The sequence below is a fragment of the Heptranchias perlo genome, chromosome 42 (genome assembly GCF_035084215.1).
Source record: "Heptranchias perlo isolate sHepPer1 chromosome 42, sHepPer1.hap1, whole genome shotgun sequence".
Classification (NCBI taxonomy): domain Eukaryota; kingdom Metazoa; phylum Chordata; class Chondrichthyes; order Hexanchiformes; family Hexanchidae; genus Heptranchias; species Heptranchias perlo.
In genome coordinates this window covers 15,661,288-15,686,158 of record NC_090366.1, presented here as the reverse complement: position 1 = coordinate 15,686,158, position 24,871 = coordinate 15,661,288, and positions in this window count along the sequence as shown.

Genomic DNA, 24,871 nt, shown 5'->3' with positions numbered 1-24,871 from the left:
AGACAGAGGAACAGATATGTATGCAAATCTCAGAAAATTGTGCAAATAATAGGGTAATAATAGTGGGGGATTTCAACTTCCCCAATATTAACTGGGATACTCAGAGTGTAAAAGGCTTAGAGGGTACAAAATTCTTAACGTGCATCCAGGAGAGCTTTTTGAGCCAGCATGTAGAAAGTCCTACAAGAGAGGGGGCGGTACTGGACCTAATTCCAGGGAATGTGGCCGGCCAAGTGGAAGAAGTGCTAGTAGGTGAGCACTTTGGTGACAGTGACCATAATTCGGTGAGATTTAAGGTGGTCATGGAAAAGGATAGGGAGGGGCCGGAAATAAAGGTTCTAAATTGGGGGAAGGCCGATTTTAATAGGATAAGGCAGGATCTGGCCAAAATGGACTGGGATCAGCTGCTTGTAGGAAAATCCGCATCGGAGCAATGGGAGTCTTTCAGAAGGGAGATTGAGACCATACAATGGCAACATGTTCCCGTAAAGGTCAAGGGTGGTTCCAAGAACTCCAGGGAACCTTGGATGTCAGGGGATATACGAGAATGGATTAGGAAAAAAAGGAGGGCTTTTGGCAGATACAAAAGGCTAAAGACGGAGGAAGCCCGAGAGGAGTACAAAAAGTGCAGGGGGATACTTAAAAAAGAAATTAGGAGATCAAGGAGGGGCCATGAAATAACACTGGCGAGCAAAATAAAGGAAAATCCTAAGATGTTTTATAAGTATATTAAGGGTAAGAGGATGACTAGGGAAAAAATAGGGCCCATTAGGGACAAAAATGGCAATCTGTGTGTGGAGCCGACAGATGTAGGAGGGGTTCTAAATGAATTTTTTGCATCTGTTTTCACTATGGAGAAGGACGATGTAGACATAGAAATACGGCAGGGGGACTGTGATATACTCGAACATATTAACATCGAGCGGGAGGAGGTATTGGCGGTTTTAGCAGGCCTAAAAATGGATAAATCCCCAGGCCCGGACGAAATGTATCCCAGGCTACTGTGTGAGGCAAAGGAGGAGATTGCGGGGGCTCTAACACACATATTCAGAACCTCTCTGGCCACAGGGGATGTGCCAGAGGACTGGAGAACCGCTAATGTAGTAACATTATTCAAGATGTGGAGATGCCGGTGATGGACTGGGGTTGACAATTGTAAACAATTTTACAACACCAAGTTATAGTCCAGCAATTTTATTTTAAATTCACAAGCTTTCGGAGGCTACCTCCTTCCTCAGGTGAACGATGTGGAAATGAAGTCCTCGAAATGAAGTCGCATTTATAATTCACAGAACAATGCTTGGTGATAACAGACAGTTTTTTCAACTGCCCGTTGCCAAGGCAATCAGTGTGCAGACAGACAGGTGTTACCTGCCAGGTCTCAGAATATACAAATCACCAAAAAGAACAACAAACAAAAAAAAACAGAGATAGAGAGGTAGAAACATAGAAAAGACAGCAACTGACCCGTTATATTAAAAACAGATAACATTTGTTCGCTGGTGGGGTAACGTGTAGCGTGACATGAACCCAAGATCCCGGTTGAGGCCGTCCTCATGGGTGCGGAACTTGGCTATCAATTTCTGCTCGACGATTTTGCGTTGTCGTGTGTCTCGAAGGCCGCCTTGGAGTACGCTTACCCGAAGGTCGGTGGCTGAATGTCCTTGACTGTCCTTGACAAGAAGGGGAGTAGGGAAAAACCGGGGAACTACAGGCCAGTGAGCCTAACATCAGTGGTAGGAAAATTATTGGAAAAAATTCTGAAGGACAAAATTAGTCTCCACTTGGAGAAGCAAGGATTAATCAGGGATAGTCAACATGGCTTTGTCAAGGGAAGATCATGTCTGACTAATTTGATTGAATTTTTTGAGGGGGTGACTAGGCGTGTGGATGAGGGTAACGCAGTGGATGTGGTATACATGGATTTCAGTAAGGCCTTCGATAAAGTCCCCCACAGGAGACTGGTCAAGAAGGTACGAGCCCATGGAATCCAGGGTGCCTTGGCACTTTGGATACAAAACTGGCTTAGTGGCAGAAGGCAGAGGGTGATGGTCGAAGGTTGTTTTTGTGACTGGAAGCCTGTGGCCAGTGGGGTACCACAGGGATCGGTGCTGGGTCCCTTGCTGTTTGTGGTCTACATTAATGACTTGGATATGAATGTAAAAGGTATGATCAGTAAGTTCGCTGATGATACAAAAATTGGTAGGGTGGTAAATAGCGAGGAGGATAGCCTCAGTCTGCAGGACGATATAGATGGGTTGGTCAGATGGGCGGAACAGTGGCAAATGGAATTTAACCCGGAAAAGTGCGAGGTGATGCACTTTGGAGGGACTAACAAGGCAAGGGAATACACAATGAATGGGAGGACCCTAGGCAAGACAGAGGGTCAGAGGGATCTTGGTGTGCAAGTTCACAGATCCCTGAAGGCGGCGGAACAGGTAGATAAGGTGGTAAAGAAGGCATATGGGATACTTGCCTTTATTAGCCGAGGCATAGAATATAAGAGCAAGGAGGTTATGATGGAGCTGTATAAAACACTGGTTAGGCCACAGCTGGAGTACTGTGTGCAGTTCTGGTCGCCACACTACAGGAAGGATGTGATCGCTTTGGAGAGGGTGCAGAGGAGATTCACCAGGATGTTACCAGGGCTGGAGCGCTTCAGCTATGAAGAGAGACTGGGAAGATTGGGTTTGTTTTCCTTGGAGCAGAGGAGGCTGAGGAGGGACATGATTGAGGTGTACAAAATTATGAGGGGCACAGATAGGATGGATACTAAGGAGCTTTTTCCCTTCGTTGAGGGTTCTATAACAAGGGGACATAGATTCAAGGTAAAAGGCGGGAGGTTTAGAGGGGATTTGAGAAAGAACTTTTTCACCCAGAGGGGGGTTGGAGTCTGGAACTCACTGCCTGAAAGGGTTGTGGAGGCAGGAACCCTCACAACATTCAAGAAGCATTTGGATGAGCACTTGAAATGCCATAGCATACAAGGCTACGGACCAAATGCTGGAATATGGGATGAGATTAGACAGGGCTTGATGGCCGGCGCGGACACGATGGGCCGAAGGGCCTCTATCCGTGCAGTATAACTCTGTGACTCTATGACTAACAGTCTGAGGTGCGGGCCAGAGCCAAGAGGCAGACAACATAGGGAGGGCGTTTCCCCTCTCTGCCCACCATTTTAAACCTAACCCTAACACCCAAACCCTAACCCTAACCCTAATATCCTAACCCTAACCCTAATATCCAAACCCTAACCCTAACCCTAATACCCTAACCCTAACCTTAACCTTAACCCTAACCCTTACCCTAACCCTAACCCTAACTCTAATGCACCCTGCTGGAGATAACTGGACCATGCTGGAGGAAAATGGACCCTGCTGGAGGTAAATAGACACTGCTGGAGGTACGAAGACCCTGCTGGAGGTAAATGGACCCTGCTGGAGGTAAATAGACCCTGCTGGAGGTAAATAGACCCTGCTGGAGGTAAATAGTCCCTGCTGGAGGTAAATAGTCCCTGCTTGAGGTAAATAGTCCCTGCTGGAGGTAAATAGACCCTGCTGGAGTAAAAAGACCCTGCTTGAGGTAAATAGACCCTGCCTGAGGTAAATAGACCGTGCTGGAGGTAACTAGACCCTGCTGGAGGTAAATAGTCCCTGCTGGAGGTATATAGACCCTGCTGGACGTAAATGGACCCTGCTGGACGTAAACGGACCCTGCTGGAGGTAAATAGACACTGCTGGAGGTAAATAGACACTGCTGGAAGTAAATAGACCCTGCTGGAGGTAAATAAACCCTGCTGGAGGTAAATAGACCCTGCTGGAGGTAAATAAACCCTGCTGGAGGTAAATAGACCCTCCTGGATGTAAATGGACCTTGCTGGAAGTAATTAGACACTGCTGGAGGTAAATAGACACTGCTGGAGATAGATCGACACTGTTGGAGATACAAAGACCCTGCTGGAGATACATAGACCCTGCTGGAGGTACATAGACCCTGCTGGAGGTACATAGACCCTGCTGGAGGTACATAGACCCTGCTGGAGATACATAGACCCTGCTGGAGGTAAATAGACCCTGCTGGAGGTAAATAAACCCTGCTGGAGGTAAATAGACACTCCTGGATGTAAATGGACCCTGCTGGAGGTAAATAAACCCTGCTGGAAGTAAATAGACACTGCTGGAGGTAAATAGACACTGCTGGAGATAGATGGACCCTGTTGGAGATACATAGACCCTGCTGGAGATACATAGACCCTGCCGGAGGTAAATAGACCGTGCTGGAGGTAACTAGACCCTGCTGGAGGTAAATAGTCCCTGCTGGAGGTATATAGACCCTGCTGGACGTAAATGGACCCTGCTGGACGTAAACGGACCCTGCTGGAGGTAAATAGACACTGCTGGAGGTAAATGGACCCTGCTGGAGGTAAATAAACCCTGCTGGAGGTAAATAGACCCTCCTGGATGTAAATGGACCTTGCTGGAAGTAAATAGACACTGCTGGAGGTAAATAGACACTGCTGGAGATAGATCGACACTGTTGGAGATACAAAGACCCTGCTGGAGATACATAGACCCTGCTGGAGGTACATAGACCCTGCTGGAGGTACATAGACCCTGCTGGAGGTACATAGACCCTGCTGGAGATACATAGACCCTGCTGGAGGTAAATAGACCCTGCTGGAGGTAAATAAACCCTGCTGGAGGTAAATAGACCCTCCTGGATGTAAATGGACCCTGCTGGAGGTAAATAAACCCTGCTGGAAGTAAATAGACACTGCTGGAGGTAAATAGACACTGCTGGAGATAGATGGACCCTGTTGGAGATACATAGACCCTGCTGGAGATACATAGACCCTGCCGGAGGTAAATAGACCCTGCCGGAGATACATAGACCCTGCCGGAGGTAAATAGACCCTGCTTGAGTTAAATAGACCCTGCCTGAGGTAAATAGACCGTGCTGGAGGTAAATAGTCCCTGCTGGAGGTATATCGACCCTGCTGGAGGTATATCGACCCTGCTGGAGGTATATCGACCCTGCTGGAGGTAAATGGACCCTGCTGGAAGTAAATGCACTCTGCATGAGGTAAATGGACCCTGCTGAAGGTAAATGGACCCTGCTGGAGGTAAATAGACCCTACGGGATGTAAATGGACCCTGCTGGAAGTAAATGGACCCTGCTGGAGGTAAATAGACACTGCTGGAGGTAAATAGACCCTGCTGGAAGTAAATAGACTCTGCTGGAAGTAAATACACCCTGCTGGAGGTAAATGGACACTGCTGGAGGTAAATAAACCCTTCTGGAGGTAAATAGACCCTCCTGGATGTAAATGGACCTTGCTGGAAGTAAATAGACCCTGCTGGAGGTAAATAGACACTGCTGGAGGTAAATAGACCCTACGGGATGTAAATGGACCCTACGGGATGTAAATGGACCCTGCTGGAGATACATAGATCCTAGTGGAGATACATAGACCCTGCTGGAGGTAAATAGACCCTGCTGGAAATACATAGACCCTGCTGGAGGTAAATGCACCCTGCATGAGTTAAATGGACCCTGCTGGAGGTAAATGGACCCTGCTGGAGGTAAATAGACCCGACGGGATGTAAATGGACCCTGCTTGAAGTAAATGGACCCTGCTGGAGGTAAATAGACCCTGCTGGAAGTAAATAGACCCTGCTGGAAGTAAATACACCCTGCTGGAGGTACATGGACCCTGCTGGAGGTAAATAAACCCTTCTGGAGGTAAATAGACCCTCCTGGATGTAAATGGACCTTGCTGGAAGTAAATAGACCCTGCTGGAGGTAAATAGACACTGCTGGAGGTAAATAGCCCCTGCTGGAGATAGATGGACCCTGTTGGAGATACATAGATCCTGCTGGAGATACATAGACCCTGCTGGAGGTAAATAGACCCTGCTGGAGATACATAGACCCTGCTGGAGGTACATAGACCCTGCTGGAGGTAAATAGACCCTTGTTGAGGTAAATAGTCCCTGCTGGAGGTAAAGTGACCCTGCTAGAGGTAAATAGTCCCTGCTTGAGGTACATAGACACTGCTTGAGGTAAATAGATCCTGCCGGAGGTAAATAGACCCTGCCTGGAGGTAAATGGAACCTGCTTGAGGTAAATGGACCCTGCTGGAGGTAAATGGACCCTGCTGGAGGTAAATGGACCCTGCTGGAGGTAAATGGATCCTGCTAGGGTTAAATAGACCCAGCTGGAGTTAAATAGACCTTTCTGGATGTAAATGGACCTTGCTGGAAGTAAATAGATCCTGCTGGAGATAGATGGATCCTGTTGGAGATACAAAGACCCTGCTGGAGATACATAGACCCTGCTGGAGATACATAGACCCTGTTGGAGATACATAGACCCTTGTTGAGGTAAATAGTCCCTGCTGGAGGTAAAGTGACCCTGCTAGAGGTAAATACTCCCTGCTTGAGGTACATAGACACTGCTTGAGGTAAATAGACCCTGCCGGAGGTAAATAGACCCTGCTTGAGTTAAATAGACCCTGCCTGAGGTAAATAGACCGTGCTGGAGGTAACTAGACCCTGCTGGAGGTAAATAGACCCTGCTGGAGGTATATCGACCCTGCTGGAGGTATATCGACCCTGCTGGAGGTATATCGACCCTGCTGGAGGTATATCGACCCTGCTGGAGGTATATCGACCCTGCTGGAGGTAAATGGACCCTGCTGGAGGTAAATGGACCCTGCTGGAAGTAAATAGACCCTACGGGATGTAAATGGACCCTGCTGGAGGTAAATAAACCCTTCTGGAGGTAAATAGACCCTCCTGGATGTAAATGGACCTTGCTGGAAGTAAATAGACCCTGCTGGAGGTAAATAGACCCTGCTGGAGGTAAATAGACCCTGCTGGAGGTAAATAGACCCTGCTGGAGGTAAATAGAAACTTATCAGTTTCCTAGAAGTAAAGGGAATTAGGGGTTATGGGGAGCGGGCAGGAAATTGGACATGAAGCTGAGTTCGGATCGGTCAATGCCCTGTGGGTGGCGGAGAGGGCCCAGGGGCTGTGTGGCCGGGTCCTGCTCCTACTTCTTGTGTTCTTTAGATTTGTGGTTGGGATCAGATCAGCCATGATCTTATTGAATGGCGGAGCAGGCTCGAGGGGCCGATTGGCCTACTCCTGCTCCAATTTCTTATGTTCTTATGTTCTTATGTTGAGGTAAATAAACCCTTCTGGAGGTAAATAGACCCTCCTGGAAGTAAATGGACCCTGCTGGAGGTAAATAGACCCTGCTGGAAGTAAATAGACTCTGCTGGAAGTAAATACACCCTTCTGGAGGTAAATAGACCCTGCTGGAGATACATAGACCCTGCTGGAGGTACATAGACCCTGCTGGAGGTAAATGGACCCTGCTGGAAGTAAATAGACCCTGCTGGAGGTAAATGCACCCTGCATGAGGTAAATGGACCCTGCTGGAGGTAAATGGACCCTGCTGGAGGTAAATAGACCCTACGGGATGTAAATGGACCCTGCTGGAAGTAAATGGACCCTGCTTGAGGTAAATAGACCCTACGGGATGTAAATGGACCCTGCTGGAAGTAAATGGACCCTGCTGGAGGTAAATGGACCCTGCTGGAGGTAAATAGACCCTGCTGGAAGTAAATAGACTCTGCTGGAAGTAAATACACCCTTCTGGAGGTAAATAGACCCTGCTGGAGATACATAGACCCTGCTGGAGGTACATAGACCCTGCTGGAGGTAAATGGACCCTGCTGGAAGTAAATAGACCCTGCTGGAGGTAAATGCACCCTGCATGAGGTAAATGGACCCTGCTGGAGGTAAATGGACCCTGCTGGAGGTAAATAGACCCTACGGGATGTAAATGGACCCTGCTGGAAGTAAATGGACCCTGCTTGAGGTAAATAGACCCTACGGGATGTAAATGGACCCTGCTGGAAGTAAATGGACCCTGCTGGAGGTAAATGGACCCTGCTGGAGGTAAATAAACCCTTCTGGAGGTAAATAGACCCTGTTGGAGGTAAATGGACCCTGCTGGAGGTAAATAAACCCTTCTGGAGGTAAATAGACCCTCCTGGAAGTAAATGGACCCTGCTGGAGGTAAATAGACCCTGCTGGAGGTAAATAGACCCAGCTGGAAGTAAATACACCCTTCTGGAGGTAAATAGACCCTGCTGGAGGTACATAGACCCTGCTGGAGGTAAATAGACCCTGCTGGAAGTAAATAGACCCTGCTGGAAGTAAATAGACCCTGCTGGAGGTAAATAGAAACTTGTTGAGGTAAATAGACCCTGCCGGAGGTAAATAGACCCTGCCTGGAGGTAAATGGAACCTGCTTGATGTAAATGGACCCTGCCTGGAGGTAAATGGAACCTGCTGGAGGTAAATGGACCCTGCTGGAGGTAAATAGACACTGCTGGAGATAGATGGACCCTGTTGGAGATACATAGATCCTGCTGGAGATACATGGACCCTGCTGGAGATACATAGACCCTGCTGGAGATACATAGACCCAGCTGGAGGTACATAGACCCTGCTGGAGGTAAATAGACCCTGCTGGAGGTAAATAGACCCTTGTTGAGGTAAATAGTCCCTGCTTGGAGGTAAAGTGACCCTGCTAGAGGTAAATAGTTCCTGCTTGAGGTACATAGACACTGCCGGAGGTAAATAGACCCTGCTGGAGGTAAATGGAACCTGCTTGAGGTAAATGGACCCTGCTGGAGGTAAATGGATCCTGCTGGAGGTAAATAGACACTGCTGGAAGTAAATAGACCCTGCTGGAGGTAAATGGACCCTGCTGGATGTAAATACACCCTGCTGGAGGTAAATGGACCCTGCTGGAGGTAAATAGACCCTGCTGGAGGTAAATAGACCATGCTGGAGGTAAATAGACCCTTGTTGAGGTAAATAGTCCCTGCTGGAGGTAAAGTGACCCTACTAGAGGTAAATAGTCCCTGCTTCAGGTACATAGACCCTGCCGGAGGTAAATAGACCCTGCCGGAGGTAAATGGACCCTGCTGGAGGTAAATGGACCCTGCTGGAGGTAAATGGACCCTGCTGGAGGTAAATAGACCCTACGGGATGTAAATGGACCCTGCTTGAAGTAAATGGACCCTGCTGGAGGTAAATAGACCCTGCTGGAAGTAAATAGACCCTGCTGGAAGTAAATACACCCTGCTGGAGGTAAATGGACCCTGCTGGAGGTAAATAAACCCTTCTGGAGGTAAATAGACCCTCCTGGATGTAAATGGACCTTGCTGGAAGTAAATAGACCCTGCTGGAGGTAAATAGACACTGCTGGAGGTAAATAGCCCCTGCTGGAGATAGATGGACCCTGTTGGAGATACATAGATCCTGCTGGAGATACATAGACCCTGCTGGAGGTAAATAGACCCTGCTGGAGATACATGGACCCTGCTGGAGGTACATAGACCCTGCTGGAGGTAAATAGACCCTGTTGGAGGTAAATAGACCCTTGTTGAGGTAAATAGTCCCTGCTGGAGGTCAAGTGACCCTGCTAGAGGTAAATAGTCCCTGCTTGAGGTACATAGACACTGCTTGAGGTAAATAGATCCTGCCGGAGGTAAATAGACCCTGCCTGGAGGTAAATGGAACCTGCTTGAGGTAAATGGACCCTGCTGGAGGTAAATGGACCCTGCTGGAGGTAAATGGACCCTGCTGGAGGTAAATGGATCCTGCTAGGGTTAAATAGACCCAGCTGGAGGTAAATAGACCTTCCTGGATGTAAGTGGACCTTGCTGGAAGTAAATAGACCCTGCTGGAGGTAAATGGACACTGCTGGAGGTAAATGGACCCTGCTGGAGGTAAATGGACCCTGCTGGAGGTAAATGGACCCTGCTGGAGGTAAATGGACCCTGCTTGAGGTAAATAGCCCCTGCTGGAAGTAAATAGCCCCTGCTGGAAGTAAATAGCCCCTGCTGGAAGTAAATAGCCCCTGCTGGAGATAGATGGATCCTGTTGGAGATACAAAGACCCTGCTGGAGATACATAGACCCTGCTGGAGATACATAGACCCTGCTGGAGATACATAGACCCTGCTGGAGATACATAGACCCTTGTTGAGGTAAATAGTCCCTGCTGGAGGTAAAGTGACCCTGCTAGAGGTAAATAGTCCCTGCTTGAGGTACATAGACACTGCCGGAGGTAAAGAGACCGTGCTGGAGGTAACTAGACCCTGCTGGAGGTAAATAGACCCTGCTGGAGGTATATCGACCCTGCTGGAGGTATATCGACCCTGCTGGAGGTAAATGGACCCTGCTGGAAGTAAATAGAAACTTGTTGAGGTAAATAAACCCTTCTGGAGGTAAATAGACCCTCCTGGATGTAAACGGACCTTGCTGGAAGTAAATAGACCCTGCTGGAGGTAAATAGACCCTGCTGGAGGTAAATAGAAACTTGTTGAGGTAAATAAACCCTTCTGGAGGTAAATAGACCCTCCTGGAAGTAAATGGACCCTGCTGGAGGTAAATAGACCCTGCTGGAAGTAAATAGACTCTGCTAGAAGTAAATACACCCTTCTGCAGGTAAATAGACCCTGCTGGAGATACATAGACCCTGCTGGAGGTACATAGACCCTGCTGGAGGTAAATGGACCCTGCTGGAAGTAAATAGACCCTGCTGGAGGTAAATGCACCCTGCATGAGGTAAATGGACCCTGCATGAGGTAAATGGACCCTGCTGGAGGTAAATAGACCCTACGGGATGTAAATGGACCCTGCTGGAGGTAAATGGACCCTGCTGGAGGTAAATGGACCCTACGGGATGTAAATGGACCCTGCTTGAGGTAAATGGACCCTGCTGGAGGTAAATGGACCCTGCTGGAGGTAAATGGACCCTGCTGGAGGTAAATAGACCCTACGGGATGTAAATGGACCCTGCTGGAAGTAAATGGACCCTGCTGGAGGTAAATGGACCCTGCTGGAGGTAAATAAACCCTTCTGGAGGTAAATAGACCCTGCTGGAGGTAAATGGACCCTGCTGGAGGTAAATAAACCCTTCTGGAGGTAAATAGACCCTCCTGGAAGTAAATGGACCCTGCTGGAGGTAAATAGACCCTGCTGGAAGTAAATAGACCCTGCTGGAAGTAAATACACCCTTCTGGAGGTAAATAGACCCTGCTGGAGATACATAGACCCTGCTGGAGGTACATAGACCCTGCTGGAGGTAAATAGACCCTGCTGGAAGTAAATAGACCCTGCTGGAGGTAAATAGAAACTTGTTGAGGTAAATAGTCCCTGCTGGAGGTAAAGTGACCCTGCTAGAGGTAAATAGTCCCTGCTTGAGGTACATAGACACTGCTTGAGGTAAATAGACCCTGCCGGAGGTAAATAGACCCTGCCTGGAGGTAAATGGAACCTGCTTGAGGTAAATGGACCCTGCCTGGAGGTAAATGGAACCTGCTGGAGGTAAATGGACCCTGCTGGAGGTAAATAGCCCCTGCTGGAGGTAAATGGACCCTGTTGGAGATACATAGATCCTGCTGGAGATACATGGACCCTGCTGGAGATACATAGACCCTGCTGGAGATACATAGAACCAGCTGGAGGTACATAGACCCTGCTGGAGGTAAATAGACCCTGCTGGAGGTAAATAGACCCTTGTTGAGGTAAATAGTCCCTGCTTGGAGGTAAAGTGACCCTGCTAGAGGTAAATAGTCCCTGCTTGGAGGTAAATAGACCCTGCTGGAGGTAAATGGAACCTGCTTGAGGTAAATGGACCCTGCTGGAGGTAAATGGATCCTGCTGGAGGTAAATAGACACTGCTGGAAGTAAATAGACCCTGCTGGAGGTAAATGGACCCTGCTGGATGTAAATACACCCTGCTGGAGGTAAATAGACCCTGCTGGAGGTAAATAGACCCTGCTGGAGGTAAATAGACCCTGCTGGAGGTAAATAGACCCTTGTTGAGGTAAATAGTCCCTGCTTGAGGTACATAGACACTGCTTGAGGTACATAGACACTGCTTGAGGTAAATAGACCCTTGTTGAGGTAAATAGTCCCTGCTCGAGGTAAATAGTCCCTGCTTGAGGTACATAGACACTGCTTGAGGTAAATAGACCCTGCCGGAGGTAAATAGACCCTGCCGGAGGTAAATAGACCCTGCTGGAGGTAAATGGACCCTGCTGGAGGTAAATAGACGCTGCTGGATGTAAATGAACCCTGCTTGAGGTAAATGTACCCTGCTGGAGGTAACTAGACCCTGCTTGACGTAAATAGACCCTGCCTGAGGTAAATAGTCCCTGCTGGAGGTATATAGACCCTGCATGAGGTAAATAGACCGTGCTGGAGGTAACTAGACCCTGCTGGAAGTAAATAGACCCTGCTTGAGGTAAATGTACCCTGCTGGAGGTAAATGGCCCCTGCTGGAGGTAAATAAACCCTGCTGGAGGTAAATAAACCCTTCTGGAGGTAAATAGACCCTCCTGGATGTAAATGGACCTTGCTGGAAGTAAATAGACCCTGCTGGAGGTAAATAGACACTGCTGGAGATAAATAGCCCCTGCTGGAGATAGATGGACCCTGTTGGAGATATATAGATCCTGCTGGAGATACATAGACCCTGCTGGAGGTACATAGACCCTGCTGGAGGTAAAGTGACCCTGCCTGGAGGTAAATGGAACCTGCTTGAGGTAAATGGACCCTGCTGGAGGTACATAGACCCTGCTGGAGGTAAATAGACCCTGCCTGGAGGTAAATGGACCCTGCTTGAGGTAAATGGACCCTGCTGGAGGTAAATGGATCCTGCTGGAGGTAAATGGAACCTGCCTGGAGGTAAATGGACCCTGCTGGAGGTAAATAGACCCTGCCTGGAGGTAAATGGACCCTGCTTGAGGTAAATGGACCCTGCTGGAGGTAAATGGAACCTGCCTGGAGGTAAATGGACCCTGCTGGAGGTAAATAGACCCTGCCTGGAGGTAAATGGACCCTGCTTGAGGTAAATGGACCCTGCTGGAGGTAAATGGATCCTGCTGGAGGTAAATAGACCCTGCTGGAAGTAAATAGACCCTGCTGGAGGTAAATAGAAACTTGTTGAGGTAAATAGTCCCTGCTGGAGGTAAAGTGACCCTGCTAGAGGTAAATAGTCCCTGCTTGAGGTACATAGACACTGCTTGAGGTAAATAGACCCTGCCGGAGGTAAATAGACCCTGCCTGGAGGTAAATGGAACCTGCTTGAGGTAAATGGACCCTGCCTGGAGGTAAATGGAACCAGCTGGAGGTAAATGGAACCAGCTGGAGGTAAATGGACCCTGCTGGAGGTAAATAGCCCCTGCTGGAGGTAAATGGACCCTGTTGGAGATACATAGATCCTGCTGGAGATACATGGACCCTGCTGGAGGTAAATAGACCCTGCTGGAGATACATAGCCCCTGCTGGAGGTACATAGACCCTGCTGGAGGTAAATAGACCCTGTTGGAGGTAAATAGACCCTTGTTGAGGTAAATAGTCCCTGCTGGAGGTAAAGTGACCCTGCTAGAGGTAAATAGTCCCTGCTTGAGGTACATAGACACTGCTTGAGGTAAATAGATCCTGCCGGAGGTAAATAGACCCTGCCTGGAGGTAAATGGAACCTGCTTGAGGTAAATGGACCCTGCTGGAGGTAAATGGACCCTGCTGGAGGTAAATGGACCCTGCTGGAGGTAAATGGATCCTGCTAGGGTTAAATAGACCCAGCTGGAGGTAAATCGACCTTCCTGGATGTAAATGGACCTTGCTGGAAGTAAATAGACCCTGCTGGAGGTAAATGGACCCTGCTGGAGGTAAATGGACCCTGCTGGAGGTAAATGGACCCTGCTGGAGGTAAATGGACCCTGCTTGAGGTAAATAGCCCCTGCTGGAAGTAAATAGCCCCTGCTGGAAGTAAATAGCCCCTGCTGGAAGTAAATAGCCCCTGCTGGAGATAGATGGATCCTGTTGGAGATACAAAGACCCTGCTGGAGATACATAGACCCTGCTGGAGATACATAGACCCTGCTGGAGATACATAGACCCTTGTTGAGGTAAATAGTCCCTGCTGGAGGTAAAGTGACCCTGCTAGAGGTAAATAGTCCCTGCTTGAGGTACATAGACACTGCCGGAGGTAAATAGACCCTGCTTGAGTTAAATAGACCCTGCCTGAGGTAAATAGACCGTGCTGGAGGTAACTAGACCCTGCTGGAGGTAAATAGACCCTGCTGGAGGGATATCGACCCTGCTGGAGGTATATCGACCCTGCTGGAGGTAAATGGACCCTGCTGGAAGTAAATAGAAACTTGTTGAGGTAAATAAACCCTTCTGGAGGTAAATAGACCCTCCTGGATGTAAATGGACCTTGCTGGAAGTAAATAGACCCTGCTGGAGGTAAATAGACCCTGCTGGAGGTAAATAGACCCTGCTGGAGGTAAATAGAAACTTGTTGAGGTAAATAAACCCTTCTGGAGGTAAATAGACCCTCCTGGAAGTAAATGGACCCTGCTGGAGGTAAATAGACCCTGCTGGAAGTAAATAGACTCTGCTAGAAGTAAATACACACTTCTGCAGGTAAATAGACCCTGCTGGAGGTACATAGACCCTGCTGGAGGTAAATGGACCCTGCTGGAAGTAAATAGACCCTGCTGGAGGTAAATGCACCCTGCATGAGGTAAATGGACCCTGCATGAGGTAAATGGACCCTGCTGGAGGTAAATAGACCCTACGGGATGTAAATGGACCCTGCTGGAAGTAAATGGACCCTGCTGGAGGTAAATGGACCCTGCTGGAGGTAAATGGACCCTACGGGATGTAAATGGACCCTGCTTGAGGTAAATGGACCCTGCTGGAGGTAAATGGACCCTGCTGGAGGTAAATAGACCCTATGGGATGTAAATGGACCCTGCTGGAAGTAAATGGACCCTGCTGGAGGTAAATGGACCCTGCTGGAGGTAAATAAACCCTTCTGGAGGTAAATAGACCCTGCTGGAGGTAAATGGACCCTGCTGGAGGTAAATAAACCCTTCTGGAGGTAAATAGACCCTCCTGGAAGTAAATGGACCCTGCTGGAGGTAAATAGACCCTGCTGGAAGTAAATAGACCCTGCTGGAAGTAAATACACCCTTCTGGAGGTAAATAGACCCTGCTGGAGGTACATAGACCCTGCTGGAGGTAAATAGACCCTGCTGGAAGTAAATAGACCCTGCTGGAGGTAAATAGAAACTTGTTGAGGTAAATAGTCCCTGCTGGAGGTAAAGTGACCCTGCTAGAGGTAAATGGTCCCTGCTTGAGGTACATAGACACTGCTTGAGGTAAATAGACCCTGCCGGAGGTAAATAGACCCTGCCTGGAGGTAAATGGAACCTGCTTGAGGTAAATGGACCCTGCCTGGAGGTAAATGGACCCTGCTGGAGGTAAATAGCCCCTGCTGGAGGTAAATGGACCCTGTTGGAGATACATAGATCCTGCTGGAGATACATGGACCCTGCTGGAGATACATAGACCCTGCTGGAGATACATAGACCCAGCTGGAGGTACATAGACCCTGCTGGAGGTAAATAGACCCTGCTGGAGGTAAATAGACCCTTGTTGAGGTAAATAGTCCCTGCTTGGAGGTAAAGTGACCCTGCTAGAGGTAAATAGTCCCTGCTTGGAGGTAAATAGACCCTGCTGGAGGTAAATGGAACCTGCTTGAGGTAAATGGACCCTGCTGGAGGTAAATAGTCCCTGCTTGGAGGTAAATAGACCCTGCTGGAGGTAAATGGAACCTGCTTGAGGTAAATGGACCCTGCTGGAGGTAAATGGATCCTGCTGGAGGTAAATAGACACTGCTGGAAGTAAATAGACCCTGCTGGAGGTAAATGGACCCTGCTGGATGTAAATACACCCTGCTGGAGGTAAATAGACCCTGCTGGAGGTAAATAGACCCTGCTGGAGGTAAATAGACCCTGCTGGAGGTAAATAGACCCTGCTGGAGGTAAATAGACCCTTGTTGAGGTAAATAGTCCCTGCTTGAGGTACATAGACACTGCTTGAGGTACATAGACACTGCTTGAGGTAAATAGACCCTTGTTGAGGTAAATAGTCCCTGCTCGAGGTAAATAGTCCCTGCTTGAGGTACATAGACACTGCTTGAGGTAAATAGACCCTGCCGGAGGTAAATAGACCCTGCCGGAGGTAAATAGACCCTGCTGGAGGTAAATGGACCCTGCTGGAGGTAAATAGACGCTGCTGGATGTAAATGAACCCTGCTTGAGGTAAATAGACCCTGCTGGAGGTGAATAGACCCTGCTTGACGTATATAGACCCTGCATGAGGTAAATGTACCCTGCTGGAGGTAACTAGACCCTGCTTGACGTAAATAGACCCTGCCTGAGGTAAATAGTCCCTGCTGGAGGTATATAGACCCTGCATGAGGTAAATAGACCGTGCTGGAGGTAACTAGACCCTGCTGGAAGTAAATAGACCCTGCTTGAGGTAAATGTACCCTGCTGGAGGTAAATGGCCCCTGCTGGAGGTAAATAAACCCTGCTGGAGGTAAATAAACCCTTCTGGAGGTAAATAGACCCTCCTGGATGTAAATGGACCTTGCTGGAAGTAAATAGACCCTGCTGGAGGTAAATAGACACTGCTGGAGATAAATAGCCCCTGCTGGAGATAGATGGACCCTGTTGGAGATATATAGATCCTGCTGGAGATACATAGACCCTGCTGGAGGTACATAGACCCTGCTGGAGGTAAAGTGACCCTGCCTGGAGGTAAATGGAACCTGCTTGAGGTAAATGGACCCTGCTGGAGGTACATAGACCCTGCTGGAGGTAAATAGACCCTGCCTGGAGGTAAATGGACCCTGCTGGAGGTAAATGGAACCTGCCTGGAGGTAAATGGACCCTGCTGGAGGTACATAGACCCTGCTGGAGGTAAATAGACCCTGCCTGGAGGTAAATGGACCCTGCTGGAGGTAAATGGATCCTGCTGGAGGTAAATGGAACCTGCCTGGAGGTAAATGGACCCTGCTGGAGGTAAATAGACCCTGCCTGGAGGTAAATGGACCCTGCTTGAGGTAAATGGACCCTGCTGGAGGTAAATGGATCCTGCTGGAGGCAAATAGACCCTGCTGGAAGTAAATAGACCCTGCTGGAGGTAAATAGAAACTTGTTGAGGTAAATAGTCCCTGCTGGAGGTAAAGTGACCCTGCTAGAGGTAAATAGTCCCTGCTTGAGGTACATAGACACTGCTTGAGGTAAATAGACCCTGCCGGAGGTAAATAGACCCTGCCTGGAGGTAAATGGAACCTGCTTGAGGTAAATGGACCCTGCCTGGAGGTAAATGGAACCTGCTGGAGGTAAATGGACCCTGCTGGAGGTAAATAGCCCCTGCTGGAGGTAAATGGACCCTGTTGGAGATACATAGATCCTGCTGGAGATACATGGACCCTGCTGGAGATACATAGACCCTGCTGGAGGTACATAGACCCTGCTGGAGGTAAATAGACCCTGCTGGAGGTAAATAGACCCTTGTTGAGGTAAATAGTCCCTGCTTGGAGGTAAAGTGACCCTGCTAGAGGTAAATAGTCCCTGCTTGGAGGTAAATAGACCCTGCTGGAGGTAAATGGAACCTGCTTGAGGTAAATGGACCCTGCTGGAGGTAAATGGATCCTGCTGGAGGTAAATAGACACTGCTGGAAGTAAATAGACCCTGCTGGAGGTAAATGGACCCTGCTGGATGTAAATACACCCTGCTGGAGGTAAATGGACCCTGCTGGAGGTAAATAGACCCTGCTGGAGGTAAAGTGACCCTGCCTGGAGGTAAATGGAACCTGCTTGAGGTAAATGGACCCTGCTGGAGGTACATAGACCCTGCTGGAGGTAAATAGACCCTGCCTGGAGGTAAATGGACCCTGCTGGAGGTAAATGGAACCTGCCTGGAGGTAAATGGACCCTGCTGGAGGTACATAGACCCTGCTGGAGGTAAATAGACCCTGCCTGGAGGTAAAGTGACCCTGCCTGGAGGTAAATGGAACCTGCTTGAGGTAAATGGACCCTGCTGGAGGTACATAGACCCTGCTGGAGGTAAATAGACCCTGCCTGGAGGTAAATGGACCCTGCTGGAGGTAAATGGAACCTGCCTGGAGGTAAATGGACCCTGCTGGAGGTACATAGACCCTGCTGGAGGTAAATAGACCCTGCCTGGAGGTAAATGGACCCTGCTGGAGGTAAATGGATCCTGCTGGAGGTAAATGGAACCTGCCTGGAGGTAAATGGACCCTGCTGGAGGTAAATAGACCCTGCCTGGAGGTAAATGGACCCTGCTTGAGGTAAATGGACCCTGCTGGAGGTAAATGGATCCTGCTGGAGGCAAATAGACCCTGCTGGAAGTAAATAGACCCTGCTGGAGGTAAATAGAAACTTGTTGAGGTAAATAGTCCCTGCTGGAGGTAAAGTGACCCTGCTAGAGGTAAATAGTCCCTGCTTGAGGTACATAGACACTGCTTGAGGTAAATAGACCCTGCCGGAGGTAAATAGACCCTGCCGGAGGTAAATAGACCCTGCCTGGAGGTAAATGGAACCTGCTTGAGGTAAATGGACCCTGCCTGGAGGTAAATGGAACCTGCTGGAGGTAAATGGACCCTGCTGGAGGTAAATAGCCCCTGCTGGAGGTAAATGGACCCTGTTGGAGATACATAGATCCTGCTGGAGATACATGGACCCTGCTGGAGATACATAGACCCTGCTGGAGGTACATAGACCCTGCTGGAGGTAAATAGACCCTGCTGGAGGTAAATAGACCCTTGTTGAGGTAAATAGTCCCTGCTTGGAGGTAAAGTGACCCTGCTAGAGGTAAATAGTCCCTGCTTGGAGGTAAATAGACCCTGCTGGAGGTAAATGGAACCTGCTTGAGGTAAATGGACCCTGCTGGAGGTAAATGGATCCTGCTGGAGGTAAATAGACACTGCTGGAAGTAAATAGACCCTGCTGGAGGTAAATGGACCCTGCTGGATGTAAATACACCCTGCTGGAGGTAAATGGACCCTGCTGGAGGTAAATAGACCCTGCTGGAGGTAAATAGACCCTGCTGGAGGTAAATAGACCCTTGTTGAGGTAAATAGTCCCTGCTTGAGGTAAATAGACACTGCTTGAGGTACATAGACACTGCTTGAGGTAAATAGACCCTTGTTGAGGTAAATAGTCCCTGCTCGAGGTAAATAGTCCCTGCTTGAGGTACATAGACACTGCTTGAGGTAAATAGACCCTGCCGGAGGTAAATAGACCCTGCCGGAGGTAAATGGACCCTGCTGGAGGTAAATAGACGCTGCTGGATGTAAATGAACCCTGCTGGAGGTGAATAGACCCTGCTTGACGTATATAGACCCTGCATGAGGTAAATGTACCCTGCTGGAGGTAACTAGACCCTGCTTGACGTAAATAGACCCTGCCTGAGGTAAATAGTCCCTGCTGGAGGTATATAGACCCTGCATGAGGTAAATAGACCGTGCTGGAGGTAACTAGACCCTGCTGGAAGTAAATAGACCCTGCTTGAGGTAAATGTACCCTGCTGGAGGTAAATGGCCCCTGCTGGAGGTAAATAAACCCTGCTGGAGGTAAATAAACCCTTCTGGAGGTAAATAGACCCTCCTGGATGTAAATGGACCTTGCTGGAAGTAAATAGACCCTGCTGGAGGTAAATAGACACTGCTGGAGATAAATAGCCCCTGCTGGAGATAGATGGACCCTGTTGGAGATATATAGATCCTGCTGGAGATACATAGACCCTGCCTGGAGGTAAAGTCACCCTGCCTGGAGGTAAATGGAACCTGCTTGAGGTAAATGGACCCTGCTGGAGGTAAATAGACCCTGCCTGGAGGTAAATGGACCCTGCTTGAGGTAAATGGACCCTGCTGGAGGTAAATGGACCCTGCCTGGAGGTAAATGGACCCTGCTGGAGGTAAATAGACCCTGCCTGGAGGTAAATGGACCCTGCTTGAGGTAAATGGACCCTGCTGGAGGTAAATGGATCCTGCTGGAGGTAAATAGACCCTGCCTGGAGGTAAATGGACCCTGCCTGGAGGTAAATGGAACCTGCTTGAGGTAAATGGACCCTGCCTGGAGGTAAATGGACCCTGCTGGAGGTAAATAGACCCTGCCTGGAGGTAAATGGACCTTGCTTGAGGTAAATGGACCCTGCTGGAGGTAAATGGATCCTGCTGGAGGTAAATAGACACTGCTGGAGGTAAATAGACACTGCTGGAGGTAAATGGACCCTGCTGGAGATAGATGGACCCTGTTGGAGATACATAGATCCTGCTGGAGATACATAGACCCTGCTGGAGGTAAATAGACCCTGCTGGAGGTAAATGGACCCTGCTGGAGATACATAGACCCTGCTGGAGATACATGGACACAGCTGGAGGTACATAGACCCTGCTGGAGGTAAATAGACCCTGCTGGAGGTAAATGGACCCTGCTGGAGATACATAGACCCTGCTGGAGATACATGGACCCAGCTGGAGGTACATAGACCCTGCTGGAGGTAAATAGACCCTGCTGGAGGTAAATAGACCCTTGTTGAGGTAAATAGTCCCTGCTGGAGGTAAAGTGAACCTGCTAGAGGTAAATAGTCCCTGCCGGAGGTAAATAGACCCTCCTGGATGTAAATGGACCCTGCTGGAAGTCAATGGACCCTGCTGGAAGTAAATAGACCCTGCCGGAGGTAAATAGACCCTCCTGGATGTAAATGGACCCTGCTGGAGGTAAATGGACCCTGCTGGAAGTAAATAAACCCTGCTGGAGGTAGATAGACCCTGCTGGAGGTAAATAGACCATGCTGGAGGTATATAGAACCTGCTGGAGGTAAATAGACCCTGCTGGAGATACATAGACCCTGCTGGAGGTAAATTGTCCCTGCTGGAGGTAAAGTGACCCTACTAGAGGTAAATAGTCCCTGCTTGAGGTACATAGACCCTGCTGGAGGTAAATAGACCCTTGTTGAGGTAAATAGTCCCTGCTGGAGGTAAAGTGACCTAACTAGAGGTAAATAGTCCCTGCTTGAGGTAAATAGACCCTGCCGGAGGTAAATCGACCCTGCTTGAGGTAAATAGACCCTGCCTGAGATAAATAGACCGTGCTGGAGGTAACTCGACCATGCTGGAGGTAAATAGTCCCTGCTGGAGGTATATAGACCCTGCTGGAGGTAAATGGACCCTGCTGGAGGTAAATGGACCCTGCTGGATGTAAATAGACCCTGCTGGAGGTAAATAGACCCTGCTGGAAGTAAATGAACCCTGCTTGAGGTAAATAGACCCTGCTGGAGGTGAATAGACCCTGCTGGAGGTAACTAGACCCTGCTGGAGGTAAATGGACCCTGTTGGAGATATATAGACCCTGCTGGAGATACATAGACCCTGCTGGAGATACATGGACCCTGCTGGAGATACATGGACCCTGCTGGACATATATAGTTCCTGCTGGAGGTAAATAGCCCCTGCTGGAGATAGATGGACCCTGTTGGAGATATATAGATCCTGCTGGAGATACATAGACCCTGCTGGAGATACATGGACCCTGCTGGAGGTAAATAGACCCTGCTGGAGACACATAGACCCTGCTGGAGGTACATAGACCCTGCTGGAGGTAAATAGACCCTGCTGGAGACACATAGACCCTGCTGGAGGTACATAGACCCTGCTGGAGGTAAATAGACCCTTGTTGAGGTAAATAGTCCCTGCTGGAAGTAAAGTGACCCTACTAGAGGTAAATAGTCCCTGCTTGAGGTACAGAGACACTGCTTGAGGTAAATAGACCCTGCCGGAGGTAACTAGACCCCGCTGGAGGTAAATAGTCCCTGCTGGAGGTATATAGACCCTGCTGGAGGTATATAGACCCTGCTGGAGGTAAATGGACCCTGCTGGAGGTAAATGGACCCTGCTGGAAGTAAATAGACCCTCCTGGATGTAAATAGACCCTGCTGGACGTAAATGAACCCTGCTGGAGGTAAATAGACCCTGCTGGTGGTGAATAGACCCTGCTTGACGTAAATAGACCCTGCCTGAGGTAAATAGACCGTGCTGGAGGTAACTAGACCCTGCTGGAGGTAAATAGTCCCTGCTTAATCTTGGCTGCTCGCGCTGTTACAGCACGGTCTCGTACTAAGACCTGCTTTTTAAAACACAAGAGCCAGACCGCCTTCTCAATACCTTTCTTATACTGTTTACTTGCTGTCCACTGGATGGCTGCATCTATGGGACGCTCGGCCTTTAACATATCGCCCACCCATTTTTTCGCGATATTTACCTTGCCGCACACATAGGCAGACGACCTTTCCTCCATTGCGGATTCCTCCTCCGCACCACTGTCTGCCTTGTTACACACTTTCGTCTCAGCTCCTGGCTAGCTCGCCATTTCTGTAAGGGGTTTTTACTGTTTCTCGGGCTTATAATAGGTCAGCCAGTTATGTTTTTCCTGAGCTGCCCTGCCCGCTGTGCGGTTGCGAATCGCTTTCCCCTTCCTGATTCTGAGCTGAGGACTTATCGGGCGGTAACAAGGACAGACAAACAGACCAGTGGATTGGTACAAGGAAAACCAATGTTTATTAATGAGAAAACTAAAACTACAAGGTAAACAGTATTATACAGAAGATAAAAAGAAATTGCTATGGATGCAATACAGTCTTACACTTAACGGGGTGGAAGAAACGGACACATCGAGGGAAAATTCTAAAATCACAATTTTAGCAATACCCCTTTAACTCCCACCCTTACACCTAGCTAGGTTGTCTTGTGGCGGCCAGAAAATTAATGCTCACCGGTGAAACAGATGAAAAGGCCTGGCCCCTGTGCACTGCTGCTGCCGTCGACATGTGGTTGCGAGGTTTACTGGATGGCCTTCCTTCTTAGTTGCTAGCAGGCAGACAGGACACTGGGCCAAGAGGCGAAGAGAGAAGAGAGAGAGAGATTCTGGGAAGTCCCAGTTATATCCTCCCGGTATCAGGTTTTTTTTTTTCGTGCCTCATCAGCTTGCTCCATTGTTCGATTTGAGCACGAAAACGTAAGACAAAGGACCCCAATCTCTGGCCCATTTACATAATGGCCGGTATCTGTACTGATGAGTTCCATAACTGCTTTCCATTGTTCCTGAATGTTCACTTGATGGTTCACCTTAGGTGGGATTACTTCTGATGGCTTGCCTCAGAGCGTGAATGCAACTGTGTGTCTCCCTGCATTGTTCAAAAAAAATCCCCGTCTGCCCTTGTGGAAAGGTGTCCAGTTTCAAATGCTGTAGGCCTTTGGCCATGTGTCTGACTGCAGCCATTTTGAGAGGCCCTGGCTTGTTTAGAACACGATGTGGAGATGCCGGTGATGGACTGGGGTTGACAATTGTAAACAATTCACAAGCTTTCGGAGATTTTCTCCTTCCTCATTTACCTGAGGAAGGAGAAAATCTCCGAAAGCTTGTGAATTTAAAATAAAATTGCTGGACTATAACTTGGTGTTGTAAAATTGTTTACAATTGTTTAGAACACAGTCACACCAGGGTTATTTTTTAATAACTCCAATAAATCTTCGGGGGGGGCGGGGGGAACATGTGAAATTTTGAGAATCCCTTCACATGACACCTCTGAGGAACCCCACCACCGAGCAACAGCGTCGATATAACGACAGCCACATCGCTACCAGGTCTACAATTGAGCATGCTAGAGGGCTGCTCAAGATGCACAACAGGGCACAACAGAGAGGGGTGCCGCTGGAGGAAGCCCCATTCACATCTGCCACCCATATTGAGGAGGTGGAGGAGGCAGAGGAGGAAGAGCAACCCATGGGCAGAACAGCGGCTCACCTGGCTGCTCGTGAGGCCAGGGAGTCACTTATATGTGAACGGTTCTTCTAACATCAGACAGTGTGAAGAGTCCAGTCCTCACCCTACCTGGACAGAGCAGCGGCCACACCAGCACATCCCGCCCCCGGCAAAAGGAGGGAGAGAGAAAACAGGATAAGGTGCCACACAAGAGGTTGTTACACAAGATTAGGGCTCATGGGATTGTGGGTCATATAATAGCGTGGATTGAGGATTGGTTAGCGGACAGAAAATAGAGAACAGGAATAAACGGGTCATTTTCAGGTTGGCAGGTTGTAACTTGTGGGGTGCCGCGAGGATCAGTGCTTGGGCCTCAGCTGTTTACATTATATGTCAATAACTTGGATGAGGAGACCCAGTGTAATGTATCCAAGTTTGCTGATGATACAAAGCTAGGTGGGAAAGTAAGCTGTGAGGAGGATGCAATGAGGCTGCGAAGGGATATAGACAGTGGATGGGCAAGTGGGCGAGAAGGTGGCAGATGGATTATAATGTGGGGAAATGTGAAATTATCCACTTTGGTAGGAAGAACAGAAAAGCAGATTATTTTTTAAAAGGTGAGAGACTAAGAAATGTTGGTGTTCAGAAGGATTTGGGTGTCTTCGTACACGAATCACAGAAAGTTATCATGCAGATACAGCAAGCAATTGGGAAGGCAAATGGTATGTTAGACTTTATTGCAAGGGGGGTTGGAGTATAAGAGTAAGGAGGTCTTACTGCAATTGTACAAGGCTTTGGTGAGACCTCACCTGGAGTAGTGTGTACAGTTTTGGTCTCCTTACCGTAGGAAGGACATACTTGCATTAGAGGGGGTGCAACAAAGGTTCACTAGATTGATTCCTGGGATGAGAGGGTTGTCCTATGAGGAGAGATTGAGTAGAATGGGCCTAAGCTTTCTGGAGTTTAGAAGAATGAGAGGTGATCTCATTAAAACACGTAAGATTCTAAGAGGGCTTTACCGGGCAGATGTTGAGAGGTTGTTTCCCCTGGCTGGAGAGTCTAGAGCTAGGGGGCAAAGTCTCAGGATAAGGGGTCGGCCATTTAAGACTGAGATGAGGAGGAATTTCTT